The following is a 17,293-nucleotide window of genomic DNA, read 5'->3' as shown; positions in this document are numbered from 1 at the left end:
TGCTGTCTTCTCCTCACCATGAGACACTTGATCTCCTGATGAGATTTCTCTCCACTTCTTGTTACTCCTCCTTTGATTCCCCATGGCCACCTGGCTCTGGCCCATTGCTCCTGCTCTACAGACCATGGACTCTCGAGACCAACACTGGGCTACGCTCGCCTTCCTCAGGAACGATGCCAGCAAGGCCCTAGTGCATGCCCAGATATCGGTGCCCAGCAGGAACCTCATATGCTATGGGTGAAAGATGGCAAAGGGGAACAACAGCCTGCCAAAACACAAAAAACTCAGCATATGGACACTAGGCAGGACCCCAACGTTGCTAAATCCTTGCCTGGGCAGTGGCTGAGGTCTGCCTCCCTTAGTTGAGAGAAGACCCACAGAGCCTGTGCCCAGTGGTGGGACTGCACCCTCTGAGGGACTGGGGATAGCCAGAAACATCCAGAAACCTTTCAGAGGCAGAGGGCCACCTCCGAAGGCCTTCTGGGAGAGGACTCCAGTGCCTGTGCATCAGCATACTACCTGCCAGGCACCCATGCCTGCGGAAAAGGGCAGCTCACGCTTTCTCAGCTCCCTCGCTCTCTGCAGTGTGTTTTTTAAAAGCTCTTTATTAATTTAAGTGCGAGCCCATGTTTTTGCTCTTAAGAAAATCTTCCCTGTCAGCAGTCTCTCTTGAAGCAGGATTGACTTCAACTAGGAGTGACACAGAGCTGCGTTATTTCTGAGCCCTTCCACCTTCTGTAAGAAGATGGTACAGAATTACAGTAACCAAAGCACTGAAATCATTATAAAGCAAATGTCGATGCCTTCCCCTGGGTATAAAGGTTACTTCTTGCTCTGGAAATGACCTAACTGTACGACTGAGAAGGGAGCTGGATTTGTGGGACTTGTGTAAATAGGGTACACCATCTTCTTCCCTCTGAGATGTCCAAAGGCACAGGCTTCTGTGAGGTGAGAACAGAAAATTCCCTAACTTTTTTCTGAAAGAGAAGAGGACTGTTGTTGTTGTTTGTTTATTCCTGGCAAAGCTACCCATTGCCATGGCGATATTTTGCCATTGATGGTGAAACCCCGTGTTTTATTTCCTTCAGTTCATTCACTGAAATCCACCATCAATTACTTGGGCATTTCTTTTTAGTTAATACTCCAGCCACATTGTGAACCTCCTGAAAACTTTGCAGTGTAGCAGTTTTCGGTAACAAAAGCACATTCTGCAGCAGAGCAGTAACCTGACTCCAGCTTGTCCGCAAAAAGAACTGCCTGGAAGTTAGTTTTCTATTCCAAACTACATGCCAAAACAACGGCTTTTCCCAAAATTGCAAATATTATGAATATTTAGAACAGCTCTGTCAAAAGAGAGGTATAAATCACATTTTCCAGGGTCCTTTTGTGCCAAGCTCAGCATCTCATTTCTTGCCATGTAGTCGTTTAAAAACAAACTATTCATGGATTTTCAGTGGCATAGCTGCTCTCCAGCCATTGCAACACTTGGCTCACCCTTTACCTATGCCATCACTGTTTGTTTTCTGGCTAACAGAGCCGGCAATGGCCTGCTGTGCCCACATCCCAGCGCCTGCCTCGGGGCCCTTGCTAGCTTGTTTTTGCTCGTGTTTCAGGTACTGATTAGGCACAATGCGATTCAAAATTTATTTATTTTTCTTTCAGCAAGGTTCCAGCAGGGGGGATGAGGGAGTTGTGGCTTGCGTTACGAGGTCTGCTTCCCGTCATTTGGCAACGTTTTAGCTGAAAAATCTTCACCTTGCCGTGCAGCAGAGGTGCTTGCTGGCGGACATGTTCCACCGCGGGCAGGGACACGCCGTGCTTCTGGCTGCCGCTGCTGGCTGGGGTTCGGTACCGAGCAGGCCGGCGGCTCCCGACCCGGCCCTGAGCGAGACCCCCCGACGGCTGCCTGCCCGCCTGGGCCCTGGCGGCAGGGGCGGCCGGCGCTGCCCTCGCCCGCGCCGCGGCCCGGCGGGCGGGCGGCCCGGTATCCCGGCAACGCGCCGCGCCGCAGGCCCGCTCCCGCCCGCCACGGCCCCGCCCCGCCCCGGCGCCCGCCCGCCCGCCCGCCGTGCGGGCCGGAGCCGCTCCGAGGAGCAGCCCCAGGGGCGAACGGGGATGGCAGGCGGGCGGCGGGTGCCCTGCCGGCCTCCGCCCGCCCCGCGCTCCGCCGGTGCCCTCTTACCGCCGCGGCCCCGCGGTAGCACGGCGGAGCCACCCGCCGCCGCCCCCGCGCAGCGGCCGGCAGCGCTCCCCCGCTGGGCTAACGTGCCGCGGTGCCGCACCGCTTCCACTTTGACCAGGGCGACGGATTATTTCCCACACAGTCACTCCATATGGTAACAATCGAAGAGCTGCTTTCTTCCGGTGTACACACGTTGTTTGGTAACAACAATCGTTTATAGTCATCAGCCATGTAATAACCACCTTGGTGCAGATATGGGACTGTCAAAATTAAAAATACATTTGGTGGCTGTCATTAGAGGTATTCACCACCTACCATTACTCGTGTTCTTTGGTCAGACCTGGCACAATTTTTGTGGCTTGGTTTCTAGAGCAAACGTGCATTTATTAATATTTACTAAAAATACACTTTTTAGCAAGTATTCTTGAATATCTGATTAAAATGTGAATACTTCTATGAGTAAACCCGTTTGCTAAAATATTTGAGGAAAGCAAACACAAATGGTCAGAACATAGAGCCAAAAATTATTTTTAAAACTCTTTAATACTTTTTGGAGGGATTTAACTCTGCTCCACTGACTACACTTGCATATTTGCATTAGCCCAATATGTTTTCATTACCAACATAGAACAAAACTTTAATAAGCTTCCTGCGGTTTCATGCTCACTACATTTCCCTTAGCAGATATGTATACTATTACAATCATTCTGCTTTTAGAAAATTGTGCTGCCTTTTCTATGCTCGGGATGAGCTGCCTGCACGTACATGGTCTAATCCAAAATCCACTGAAGGTGATGGCCAGACTTCAGTGAACTTTACTGTGCTTGCTGTTAAGGCCATAATATTACACCACACAGATCCGCAATAGTCCGAATCACAGCCCAATATTCATGAGTCTCCTAAAGAACAAAACATTGTCATTGATTTGCTACCACCGTGGAGCAGAAGGATTCCGAGATCAAAGACTCCTACAAACACCTCCTGAGTCTGAGATTTTGCTCCCTCAGTGCCACCCTTTTAACAAATTCCGCAGCAAATGGCAAATTTAAGGCAGCTGAGACCGAGGCTGTACTTTCAATAAACAAAACTAAGTCTTGTGAATTCTAAACAGTTCTGAAAAGACTATGCTTCCTGGTGGATCTGGCACCAAGAGCCATTGCCAGGAAGAGGCCTTCTGCAGGTTAGGCATAATAAAACTCAAGATGCCTTTACGACAGCTCATAGCACAGACACTCTTGGGAATGATCATAGGGCTGCCCAGAACTTTTTATTTTGAAAGTTCTTCTGACTTTGCCCTGTTCTGTCTATACAGGTCTGTATTACGGATATCCTTCTTCAGTACACTGCAAAAGCAGAACAACCAGGCCAGTCCCTGTGTCAAAAAGCTGAGGAAATGGCTACTTAATTGCTGCCAACTTCAGAGGAAACAAAAACTCGGAGGGTGGTCTCCTTTCCCTGGCATAAAGTAGCGAGTTCACAGTTCATGGTGGAGTTAGAAGTGATCGCCTCTGAAGAGAGTCAGGTCTTAGCTATCATGGGCAAAATTGCATGGTGATGCAGAGCACCTACTCCACTGGGCATATCCTGGAGAGTGTGCAGGTGGCTCTAGGACTGCTCTCTGGCTTAGGTACACCAGAATTTGACCCATGAGAAAAAATATGTCAGGAGAGATGTACTGTTATCTGAATTGTCATTCTTTTAAGAAAAACAGATGCACAGTGTATTTCACCCAAAGAGAAGCTAGGCAAAATTAATATAAGGTTTTATTTTGTTACAGCCAAGGACTTCCCACATCTTTATGATTCTTGATGCTTTATTTTCAATTGTAGTTTTAAAATAGTTAAGAATATTAGAAATTACCTCAAAAGACACTGTAAAACTGTAGGATTTCTGCCTCTTGTGACTTTTGAAAGGCTCTATCAGGCTGGGAAGGACCTACAGAGTGCACCTCATCCAACCTCAAGGTAACCAAGGGGATAAAGACTAAGAAGCTTGATATGAAGTAGCTAAAAAGTATTATGTTTTGATATCGTAAGACTTTTAAACCAGTAGTACAAAATTTTAAGGACCTAATCTGTCATCTTTCAACAGCTGATATTGACAGTTGAGTGGGATTACATGTTCTGTGGGATGCCTGTTCATGCTGGTCATACTAGCTTCCAAGGCAGGCAACTAAGTGCCACAGCTGGGTAGCTTTATATTATTTAAGTAAAGAAAAAAAAACCAAACTATCAAACAGAAAAATCCATTAACTGTCCTTCAGGTCAGACATGGATATAACCTCAACTACTGGATTGGTCTTTCACTATGAGAAAGACTCTACAAATCCTATTGATCTTGTTATGCATTCCCCCGCACCCCCCCCCCCCCCATCCCCCCCTCCGGTTCCTCTGGGGTTGTCTATTCCTGCTCCTCCAAATGAGATTGGATGCCTGTATAAATCCCAGAGCTGGGATTCCTCTGCTCTTCCCTAGCTCCTGCATTGTTTTCCAGCAGAGTGGGACCAGTTGCTTTCTCAGGCTTTTAAAAGGCTCATAAGCTGTTACAAAGCAGTATGCTTTGCAGCACACAATCCAGTAGCATGAAGTTAACTGCTCTCCTGAACACTAGCCGCTTTTCTCCAGACCTAAACAAATAGTTCCTGCTTTGTTTCTGTTGTCTATGTTTTGCCTTGAAAATGCTGTCAATGGATATTTGGGGGAGGGGGGGTGGGGAATGAAAAGAGCAAGCATACAAGCTCAAGAGCAAACAAGAGCCCCGTTCAAAGATGTATGAAGCTATGCTACTTCACGGTTCACAGCAGTAACTGAGGCCACACCTAATACACAGGGAAGTATTAAGAAAGGAAACAATTAAAAAGAACACCAGGTTTTCACTTGCTGCAGAAATCTGCACTTTCTCAATCTTTCAAGAAAACTTTCAAGAAAATTTGCATGTAATTAATTTGTACTCTGGGAAGATCCACATCTGACATGTGCAAGGTTGGAAATGGGGACACTTCAGCCAGACAACATGCCCATCCACTTCAGTGGAACTGACATCACAATCATCACCTAGCACTCATCGTGCCATAAGATTAAAGTGCCCTCTATAGGAACCTCCCAGGGAGGAAAAGTGTTCAAATATGCCCGTTACTTTTTTGCCTTTTTTCCCCCTACGAAGCCTGGTCAGACATTAAAAGCATAATGCTACTGAGAGAATCTATGCTTAATGTATAATTGGAAATGGTCTCAGGACTTCTGAAGAAACTGACGTGGTGACACTGAGAACATAGTTCTGTGCAATACTTTCCTTAATGGGATGGTTTCTCTCTTCCCCAGGCTCTCGGTTCTACGCTCTTCCACAGCTTGCTACCAGTGTTTCTGGCTCTAATGCCATTCTCTAAACTAAATGATCTGATAAAAGAACAAAAACCCAAACAAAACCCTAAACAAGCCCAAATCCTTCAAAAACAAACCAAGAATTGCTAGAGCCAGAACAAGCAGCTGAGGACACAAGCAGGCAGGGAGCATTGCTTTCTGTCAGAGAAAATGTATAGGGAGCCACACGTTTGAGGGGCAGTTTCATATCACAAATGCTCACAAACACTTAAGTGAACCACAGGACAGAACTGGCAACAAAATACCTCAGTCTGGACCAAACAGGACAAAATATGAGCCTCAGGAAATGCCCTAGTATTTAGCTAGCATTGTTTAAAAGTTACCATCTAACCGGAGGACAGACTCTCAACAGGTGTATACAAACTGACACTCGATAATTATGATCTCCATTTGCCAGCCCCTTGCACTACTTACTAACTTAGTAGTTGTTCATAGGAGGTATCCTTCATGCCTACAGTAAGAAATACAGAGGGATAGAAAATCCAGTCCAGTAAGAACCCTGTAGCTGAAACAAAATGTCCCAGATTTTCGAGCATGAGCAAGTGCTTTCTACAGACCCAAAACAACATACCACTGTCACTGTAGCTAAATGCCATTTAATTGGCAGCTAGAAAAGTCTATAATACATTTCTTCATGGAAAAATGTTTGAGCTCTTCCAGTTTGCCAAGATGCTAATTAAAAACAGACGGCATGTTATAAAATCCTTTCCTTGACCTGTGCTGTCTGGTGTTGCCCTTCTGTACTTTCTTCATGGCACTGGCTCCCTGCAGAATTATTCTAATCTTTATAAACTTGTATTTCATTTTCTGTGTCATTTTGCGGACAGGAAAAAAGTAACTAAATGTTATTTATTTAAATGTACATAGGAAATTTATTTGTTACATGGCAGAGATAACAGGCTTTTGAGGAAAGAATCTTTGCTCATTAAAAACAGAAAGTTTCTACATCCTGCATAATTCACGACGAAAGAAATCTTAGCGCCACTGCAGTCACTGGAATAGTTCAAGTAAAAGCCTCGCTGGAGTGCCACTGACATAAATTACTGCACAACAGAAGGACATATCTCAAACACATGTTGTTTCATCACGGTTATCAACATGCTTTACAAAGCAGGGATTTGGATCAGCACTGAAACATTTTAAGGGATCATTGGTGATAGCTGCACAAGTGTATTTTACTGATGTTTTTATTGTTCTTAACAATTCAAGAAATTTGCAAAAACATCTTATTTCAGTAAGAGTTAATCCCTTTTACCTCAAGCAAATCCTAGATCTACCTGACACCCCACTCCACCCTATGGCCAGCACACTGCTGCTGCACAAGCCCAGCACAGATTCTCCATCAAATAAGATACCGCACCAAGCTGAGCTCCCTGGTTCCTTTTCCTTACAAACCACATCCCCCTGAAGAGGTGACTTTGGAGGGCTGAAGAAATCCATCACATCTGTTTGCTCATATGCCAACATGCTATTTATTCAGTACAGCTTTAAGAAAGGATTGGCTCTTTTGCCTGCTGGCTCTCTCCCTCTGCAGTAGGAGAGCAAAACCAACACAACATCTTTATCTAAGAACTGGCTGTAGTTTTAAATGTAATTTTCATAGCAACAGAGAGATACATATTTTAGTTATGACTGCTCAGGAGCTAAAGGATTTTCCCTACCTTGAGTACGCTAACATTCACATTTTGAGCTTACAATGCTTCCTATGCACCACTTTTCTAAGACAACAATCCAAATTCTATACAGCTGACTTTCTTTTAGACACCAATCACTTTTAGGCATCTGCAAGTTTCCACAGTTGCCACCCTTGTGATTCAGGCAAAGAGACATTAAAACTGGAGGGCTTAATTCCCAGCCTCAATATAATATATCAGTAAGAAGTAATAAGCTCCTTCATGAAGCAATATAGCTCCCCAGCTAAATAAATGGCACACACTACTGATTAAACAAAGGCACATGTGGCTTTTTTTCCTAAGTAGTTTTTGAAGCAAATGGGTGAATATGTAAGAGAAAAAGAGAAGGACAAAAAACCAGGACTGGGAACTCAGAAAGCAGTAGACACATCACCAAGATCCTGGACGCCACGCATTGGAAAGAAACGTCTCCAGAGAACTTCTTGGAGCAAGTATTGGCTGAAAAGAGCTTGGACCTGCAGATAGTCTCCAATTTGCTCTTCACTCAGGGAAATGACTGCTATACTTTCTTTGCAAATAAAGACTGAATCAAAGACACCTGATTCCATCAACAATTTATTTTCTGAAACAGAACAATCTGAAATAATGACTTTTTAGGTAATTGCTCAGGTCAGAACAAGTAATAACGCTCTACTCTATGTTTCTAACACTTCTGTCTCTCCTCAGGCAAATCTCCATAATACACATTATGAGGAAAGGCTGAAAGAATTGGATTTCTTCAGCCTTGAGAAAAGAAGGCTTAGGGGAGCCCTTATCACCATGTTCCAGTATTTAAAGGGTGGCTACAAAAAAAGATGGAGGTTCCCTTTTTGCAAGGAGTCACATGGAAAAGACAATGGGTAATGGGTACAAGTTACTTGTGGGGAGATTCTGATTGGACACAAGACAAAAATTTTTCACAACCAGAACAATCAGCCATTAAAATAATCTCGCCAGGGAAGTGGCGGATTCCCCAACATTCTAAGATTCAGCTGGACAGGGTGCTGGGCCATCTTGTCTAGACCATGCTTTTCCCAAAAAAGGTTGGACTAGATGATCCTTGAGGACCCTTCCAACCTGGTATTCTATGATTCTATGATTCTAGAATCTGTCTCTCAAGCTATAGATAGCTTCTATTCACAGGCAAGCACCACAACCACTTATTCATTCTTTTCATGCTTTACCTGCCGTTTTCAAGGCTGCCCTGATGCTAAAAATAGCTTTGCATATTAGAGGAAGGTTGCTATAGATTCAGAATGGGTGATGTTAGGAAGACAGCTAAATGCCTCTTTGCCGAGGACATGGAGGATCTGGGTGGATGTGGCTGACAGGCAGCTGTATTATTCTGTGAATTGGACTGTGGTGGCCTTTCATAAAGACTCTCAGGTTCCAAGGTTGGGGTATTTGTGTTGTTCTAAGACTGCATTAAACTGCAAATCAATACAAATCATGGATGTCACTGTAAGTTTAAGGCTTTGTTTTTCATACTGTTGTGTTAGATCACAGTACAGCAGTACCTTCATATATTAATAGCACATTAGCTTCCTTTTAACTGGGAAAACAATTTAATATTCTGTTGTATGGGCATATTTTTCTGCAGGCATTGATGTCTCCAAGTGAGAAAATAACAAAATGCTTTGCTAGTTGTTCTTACCACAGAGCTGAAAGGATGACAATTCATCATCTATTTGATTATTTTCAAGACAGCGATGAAACCACATTAAAAAATTGTACTACACACTGTTGTTTTGAACTTCTGGCAGTGTGTCCTCTGACAATGCTGACAAAGCTAATGTTAATTTTGGAAGTTACCTTCCTGTCTACAATTTAATGGATAGTGCAAGTGAAAAACTGCTTATACATAACTTTCCAACTCATTTACTGCATAAAACAGTGACGTGTGCTATAGATAAGTGTAATTTGACTGTTAAGGTTATGAAACCTACATTTTCAAAATTTGTCATAAAAAAAATTGGAATCATAGAAAAGACTATATTTTGTCAAGCTTGAACATGTGGAAGTTTTGAGGACTGTCTCTAGAGCATACTGATCTCTATACTCTGCAATTAAAAGCATCTTGAAATATTTTCCAGCTTTTAGAAATCACTTTTCTATATTAGGAGAGTATCACTGGTGGCATCCTTTAAGGAAGATGAAGATCAGATTAATGGAGATACGCAAGTCCATAAGACTTACTTTTCTATCATAATGTAGTAAAATCCTTCCAAGTGGTAACAATCTGATCTTGAATTTGAAGGCAAGATACATGAGTCAAAGGGCGAGTTGCAAGAAAGAATGGATGACAAAATACTGGTCATGAAAGTAACTCCTACATGGAAACATGGGAGTTTTATTCCACAGCATACATTAGCTCCCAAACATGTAATAAAACAGGTTCATTTCTGTATATTGAATACCTTAAACTTACCCAGCTATGTTAACTTCCTAAAAAACGAGGTCATTTTAGAAAATTACAATGAAGTCGAAGCACGACAGAAAATTGTATGAGAAAGATTATGCTTCAGGAGTCCTGTATTAGGAACTAGATTTATTGTTTCATCTCCAAATACCAATTTTCCTAGTTCTTAAAACTTGTAGATGGATTATTACCATATCTAAGATAAACAAGATAGTCAGAAGAATTTTTTCCTTTTGTTAGCAGAATCAGATTATAGAAACCTGCCAAATTCTGACTCTGTTAAGGCTGAGGTTCAAATAAAAGTTAGTTGTACAGGGAAAGAGTGGCATTGACTAAAACAAGATTATTAAAATATATTAAAAGGGATTTTAATATAACTTTAAATAATACAATCCATCTTTTAAGAACTGGATATCTGAGGACAGCGTAATGCAAACTTGAGAGATGATTCCATGATATGCTAGAGGAAATGTTTTTCACTCAAATCTCACTTCATGTCCTGACCCTTATCTCTCATGTGGTTATGTTTTATTTCCATTCCAGAAAGCAGCCATCTAGATACATAACTGTTAACGTTTTAACGTATTGCTTGCAAATTGAATGGGGTTTCAGCAAGTAGCAGGATCTCCCCCAAGGCACAAGCTGGAATGTTACTTTTAACTTGCTACAGATACTCTCCTCAGCAGTTTTTTTAAGCCTGCTATTTTGACTTCTAGAGTTGTGGATATTGCACGGCTCAGTGTTGCTGGCTGTAAGTAACATAACTTGATATTTGAAACTAAGTTAGACTAATTGTTCCCATTTAGGATAGTTATCCTTCCCCTTCCACTTAGGTGCCATGGAATCATTAGTATCCTGGCAATACTTTCAATAGAAAGGTAGATAGTATTTCAGTACTTTATATATGAATTACATTGGTGATTAAATAACACAAAATTGTATTTAATTTGAAATATAACCTCTACTATTCAAAAAATCTGGCCATCAGTAGTATACTTTTACTAATGAAAGGTCAGTCCTAGCAGAATGGCTAATGGTATTATTAATTAAATGAGGTCTCACAGTAGTATTCTATAAGCATATTCATAAAAAAGAGTGAAACGGGGGTTTTTACTGATTCATCCTACTTCACTGCTCACAGCAGCCTCTCTATATCCCTGTAACCTTCAGTTTCCACTGAATGATCAGCTATTGATCACCTCAGGCCAGATACTATCAGCCTCTACATGCAGTTACTCTATTACTTTACCACATAAGTAATCCCACTGAAATCTTAAGGTGACATGAGCTTTGATTCTGTCATCACTATGCCTTATTATGCTCTTATACCTTATTTTTTAAAACCTATCTGTGAGATTCCAAACACTTAACTACACCACTGTATATTGCAAATTATCTCCACTATGAAATATTTTCTTAGCTTAGGACAACCAGTGGAAAACCCTGGCATGAACAGGCCTGACCAGCTGCAAGTACAGTTTGCAGGACTGACCTTCTTGATTCCTGGCTTAAGATCTCAACTTTTGGTCAAGTTAAGATGTAACGCATCTCTAAAAAAAAAAAACCCAAGTGTTTTCTGGAACACATATGTAGGAATGAGACCTTATTTCTCTATTACATTATATCTTAAGACTCTGAGGCACCTTTCTTTCACGGTTTCTAGAATGTTAGGTACACAAACAGTGCTTAACTGCTTCTATGACTCAGAAGGTAGTGACTCGTCACTCACCTTTTTATATAGCAGACTTCAGATTCCATACATTCAACTGTGAATGACTTGTACCTTCACTTAATTCTCATCGTAAGTGAATATTATGGATACACATACATGGTAGACATTATGTACAAAACCACAGGAAACAAGGGAATGCATATCCTTTCCACTATGGTTTAAAAGTGCAATGGAGTGTAATTTTGCTCACATATTCTTTTTATTTTCACAAAATAAATCCAGTGGAAAATCATATAATTTAAAGAAAAAAAGTACCTTACTTGTTTGTCAGTTGGTTGGTTTTATTATTTCCATATTATATTTTCCTTGTTTTATTATTTCCTTTCATTTTTTCATCCTATATAATAACTCCGATAGCAGACTAGAAAAAACAGATTTCCCTTTTTCTTGGATTTATATATTTGAATGTCATCAGCCGCTTTCTACCATAGCAGATCTAGTCATAAAAGTAGAATTAAGCATTCTTTGCTCTCTTAGGGAAGTATTCATACTTTGGAGAATTTAAGCATAATGCACTTCTAAAATCTCCTCAAATGAAAACTGAAATATGTTGGAGGAGTCAGTTTCTGTATTCCACTTGTTTCAATGCAGGTTTATAAAACTAAGCATTTTGTGCATATTGATAATTACTTTTTAATTAAATTCTTGATAGGCTGAAGTCACTATACTTGTTTACGCATGCGTATATGTATGTGTAATCTTTTAATAAGCTTTGTTTTCAGCAGAGCTGCCAGACTGTAAGCTCTGGAGACCAAAATTACCTGCCACACAACAAATGTGGCACTAGCAGTGACAATTAAAGGACACTAGACAGGAGTCTAGATAATATATCTCTACGGGATTTATTAGGTAAAATTCTTCACTTTAAAAAAAAAAAATCAAACCCCAGACTTTGAAGATAATATGGGAGGTTGCTTCCAAGAATTACTTTTTGATGAAAGTCTGCTTTATTATTTCCATAACTGAATCAATCAGTCTTCATAGGGTCATACTGGCATTATTCATAATACACATCCTAACAAGGGCTTGTGGCCTTGTTTATTTCAATGATACTTTTTGAAGTTCACAGAAATTTTAGGACGAAGGTTGTTGCTACGAGTGTTCCCTTAATTGCAACAGAATGAATGAATGAAACAATCTGGTTTTCAAGATATTATGATAAGATTCTTACCTAACTCTGTAGTCATAATCAAGAAAACTAAAATAGATGTTGGAAATTAAAACAGTTGCAGTTCTTCATGTATTTGTGATTCATTAATGTGTTAATAGTGTAAGTGATGCTACTATCAAATAAAGCGTTAAGCATGACGTAAACTACTTCAGCCCCTGATAATATTAAGGCTGCTCCTCTGCCAACAGTAACAAAAAAATTATTTTGTGAATTGTGCTTAAAGTTGAGAGGCCTTATCTGCATCATAGCAGGGGGAGCTAACAGAATAAATTGAGTTAGGCTGTATTTTCTAACATTGTGGGATTCTGTTTACCAAATCGATCAGCTAAGAATTTGTTTCTCAGGAGATTTTCACATCAACTGAAAGTTTCAACTCCATTTTTAATAAAACCCTTTGATACTTTTTTTTTTTTTTAATCCTATCAGCAGAACAGGCTTAATCTGGAATTTGAGGTGTGCATTGTCCTCTTCTTGAGCTTTGCATTAGTGTTTATAAAACTAATTCAAAAACTTCAGTCTGAAAGTAAGTGCTCTGTAGATGGCCAACAGAACCATCACCTCCAGATAAAGTCTGACAGTACATTAGGCAATAAGTAGTTGTGGAGGTTTGCAGTCATGTGCTCACCCTAGAAATACAGAAGCCTCAAATAAGAAAGGTCCCTGTGCCAAATTCTACTTCAGTATGGCCTTCTAAAATTCCATCATCTGTCAGCTCTGCCTTCAGTTATACAGAATCAGGGCCAGATTGTCAAAAGGACCAAGTTTTCCAAACTGTTTATCATATTGGAAGCCTTGGTGTTCTAGAAATTCTGGCCCCACACAACATACCTGACATGGATCTCCAATGGTGTTAAACAGGAATAATTAAGAGAAAAATTTCTACTGATAATTGGAAGTTAGGAAATTCTATACTCTTGTAATAGGATTAGATATCATATTATTATCTCTATTTTATCTTATTAACAAATACAATGCAACACAATGATTGCAGTTACTTATATAAAGGTCTGGGATTTTGGAACAAGGGAGGAAACTGATGAACAATCAGATGCTATTTTTTCAAAGGCACTTTTCTAACAATGATTACATACTGAAATGGTAATTGCAACTTCAAAATAGCATAAAATAGCACAGCTGCTCTCGAAATAATGGATATGGGCTTGTCTATGATATTTTCTGTAACTGACTCTATACTGGAAAAAACTTTAAATCCAGAAGTGCTATTATTGAATAAATTACTTTATCAGCCAAACAAATAAACTGCATTTGACTTTTAGCACAGCAACATTGACATCTAGTGGCTAAACTCCGCGTCTGATACCCTTTGTGTGACAAAAACCATGGAACATACCATTTACCGGATTTGACAAAATAAATATGCACTGCAACAGCCCGCTCTCTTTATACAACCTTTAGATGGTTACAGAATGACCACAGTCTTTAATGACTACTCTGGGGTGACCAGTCTCAGTGATGGAAACTGGTGAGCATGAGCCATTGCCGCTCAGCACATCCCCACTGGTTTTCCCTGACTATCAGGAAGTCTTAGGCTTGGGAATCAGCTGCCTGACTGAAGTATATACCTTACACCGGGCTTGTTGGGAGCCATAGTGCATCCTAAAGTTGTACATAGGTACATCTAAAAGAAGAATAACTATGCTTACTGAATGTGATGTTACTGACATATGTGAACGTCCATCTTTAGTTCTATTTGCTTTTCTACAAATTACTAGGGGCCTTCAGAGAGAGTGAGATGAAAATCAGGAACATGACAGATGCCATGAGACTGTTCGTACTATAAAGACACAAAAATAAATGGTTTGGCAATTTACTTCATAGACATGTAGAAGATAAGAAGGTGCCAATATCAAACAATGTTAGAAAGTCTCATTTCCCCATTTTTCAACAAAATAAAACTGGCTTAGTGGAGAAAGAGGAAACATTAGACAGGATAAATCTCAATTTTACTAGCATTATTGAAGGTTCCACATTACTTTCTCATAACCAAACTCAAATGTAGTCATATATGTCCTCTGCAAACAGCTCTTATAATGGATACGGTTGTCAGTGACCACCTTGCCCTCACTCTCCATACCAGTTGTAGTTGCTTCCTCTGGCCTGCTGGTAAAGCTGCCTGATTTGCCTCATTAAAAATTGGACCAATTTTTTTAATCGGCTAACCAAAAGAATTTTGACCAAACAAATCAGAGGCTTTTGAGTTTAAGCAACTTTAGCAGATCTTAGGAGGCAATAATCTCCTGCAGAAAGGTTGAGGTATTTCTTCCTATCTAAATACTGATAAGGACTAAACAGAAACATATGCTTAGTGTTTCTTAGAAATATAGAGAAAAATCTGAGTCTGAAGAAGAGCAATAAAACATATAAAGGTCTCAAAAATGTAACCTATATGGAAAGGTTGAAGTACTTTCATTTCTTCAGCTTCAAAAAGGGAAGACTGTGGGCAGATACGTCTTCCAGAATTTAAAGATTTGTTATTCAAACGATTAGTTCTTCCTTTCTGTACCAACTAGCGTAGGGCATTAAGAATTTATCTCATGTAGCAACAAAGTAGATTTATCTCAGATACTAGGGAAAAAAACCCTATATACCTAAGAGGTTAATAGATTAAGCTGCTCATGCCGTGAAATCTCCTATATTGGAATCTTTTAGGAACAGCTCAATAAGTATGTCAGCTCAATAAGTATGTCAGCTATGATCCTTTGAATTCTGCATTTCCATGATTTAATACCTTCCTTTGGTACATACACATTGATAAAAGTACCCCCTGTAAAAATAGGGGGGAATTAAATAAATGAACAGAAATTAAATATTTCAGAAATGAAATAAATCAAATAAATGAATACTTAAGTAAATATAATGCTACCCCCGAATGATAAGAAGGTCAGAGGCCTGTCGTGAACACATAACAGATGTTAAAATGCACCTTTTACTCTCCAGTACAAATGACATGAGTTAATATGTATTCATAAATCTGTTGATGTCATCAACATTTTTACCACACATTTAATGAATTTTGATGACTGAGAAGTGGCAAATTCAGTCAAATAGTTTTTGTTTAGGTTTTTTTGCATACTAAGGCTATCTCCATGGTCTACATAATATGATCTGAGATTTCATAGGTGACTGGAAGAAAGACAGTATGAATGTAAATACAGAGAAGCTGATGAACTCTTGGGATTATTTCAGAATCATGGACATTACCATTTATTATTAAGCACATTCCTGGGAAGAATTTTTGGGGGAAGAAATTTCCATTTCTTCTTCCCAAAACTTTCTGTGGAATAGTTACATTGAGTCATGAGAAAACTGAGTGATTAAAGTTGAGTAAAGAGCATGTTAATGACCCGAAAACTTGGGAGAGAAAACATTTACTTCTTGGAGGTTTTAAAATCATGTCTGACTTAAGCTTTCTGGATACTCTAGGTCTCATACTTAGCCCATTTCCAGATTTAGGGAAGAAGTAAAGTAAGAACTACAGTGATGTTCTCTCCTTTGTGGGCCATGAAGTTCAGGGCTATTGTAAGAGTATAGTTTCACATTACTGCTAAGCTGATCTAATAGCTGCTGCTGAAAGGGCCACCCTTGTTTCTTACCTCCCCTCTCCCTCCTGTCCCATTCCTCTATCCTTAACCTTTTTTTTGCACCTGCACTGTTACTCATCAGACACCACAGCAGGATAGTCAGAGGAGCTAGACTGGCAGAAAATTAAATACTGCAGTTCAGCAGAAGTGGTCAGATGAGCACCAGTGCCAGTTCAAGAAGAGGAATGTCTCTTCAGCAGCAGCTAACCCATAGATCGATCTACCTCTAATGGAAAACTGTGCTCCTAAGGTTTGGTTATATGACCATTGAAATCCAACTTGAAACCACAGTGCCTCCCACCCTGAAAAGAGTTATGCCCACCTCTTCTTTTTCCTGTATCTTTCAGTCCTGGGGGACTCAAATGTGAGAAGTGTCCTTTTTGGTGTCACAGCATATTGATGTTAGATTTAAACTATGGAGATACTCCCATAGGATCAAGCTATAATCCACATACCAAGGGCTAAGGACAGGTCCTGTTTCAACTTCCAATTTATTTAGGAGGCCATTTCTGATCCACTTCCCCAGCTGTAGCTTACTGTAGCCCACATATAAAAAGCAATAAAAAGAAAAGCATAACACAGTAAAAAGAAATTATCTAGCTGCTATTCTCAGAAAAGCTGTTTATAAAATAAGTTCAGCATGAACAACATTTGCTATAGTTCGACTCACTGCAGAATTTTTGTCTGTCCCAGAAACTTTATTTTTTCTGTATGCAGGCATTTGTGGCCACAGCACAATGCCAAGAGATTCAAGAATTGTAAATCTTCCCTCTACCTTTCCCACTTTTCTTCAAAGTGCATAATCAATGATATGTTGGCCCACTTTCCAGAATCATGTCAGGATTCATTCACACTAAAGCAGTCTGTCATTTCCGTAAGAGAGGAACAACAAAAAGATGCCCGCTATTACAGCTTCGTGGGTATACATTATTTATTTTGAGATATTTAAATTATTAATCAGGATAATTCCATTTTTGCAACAGAGTCTCTGCCCTTTAAAGGAAACAGGTCACATTTAACAGGACTTCAGCAGAATACTGCATACACTCAAATAAACGTATTGCCACTCAGTTCCTTTCCACAGAACACTTTAACATCACCTTTACACCCCTTCAGAGTGATAATAACATAACA

This window comes from Leptosomus discolor, chromosome 6 (assembly GCF_034619465.1).
Source record: "Leptosomus discolor isolate bLepDis1 chromosome 6, bLepDis1.hap2, whole genome shotgun sequence".
Taxonomy (NCBI): Eukaryota; Metazoa; Chordata; class Aves; order Leptosomiformes; family Leptosomidae; genus Leptosomus; species Leptosomus discolor.
Note: the sequence above shows the minus strand (reverse complement) of the source record.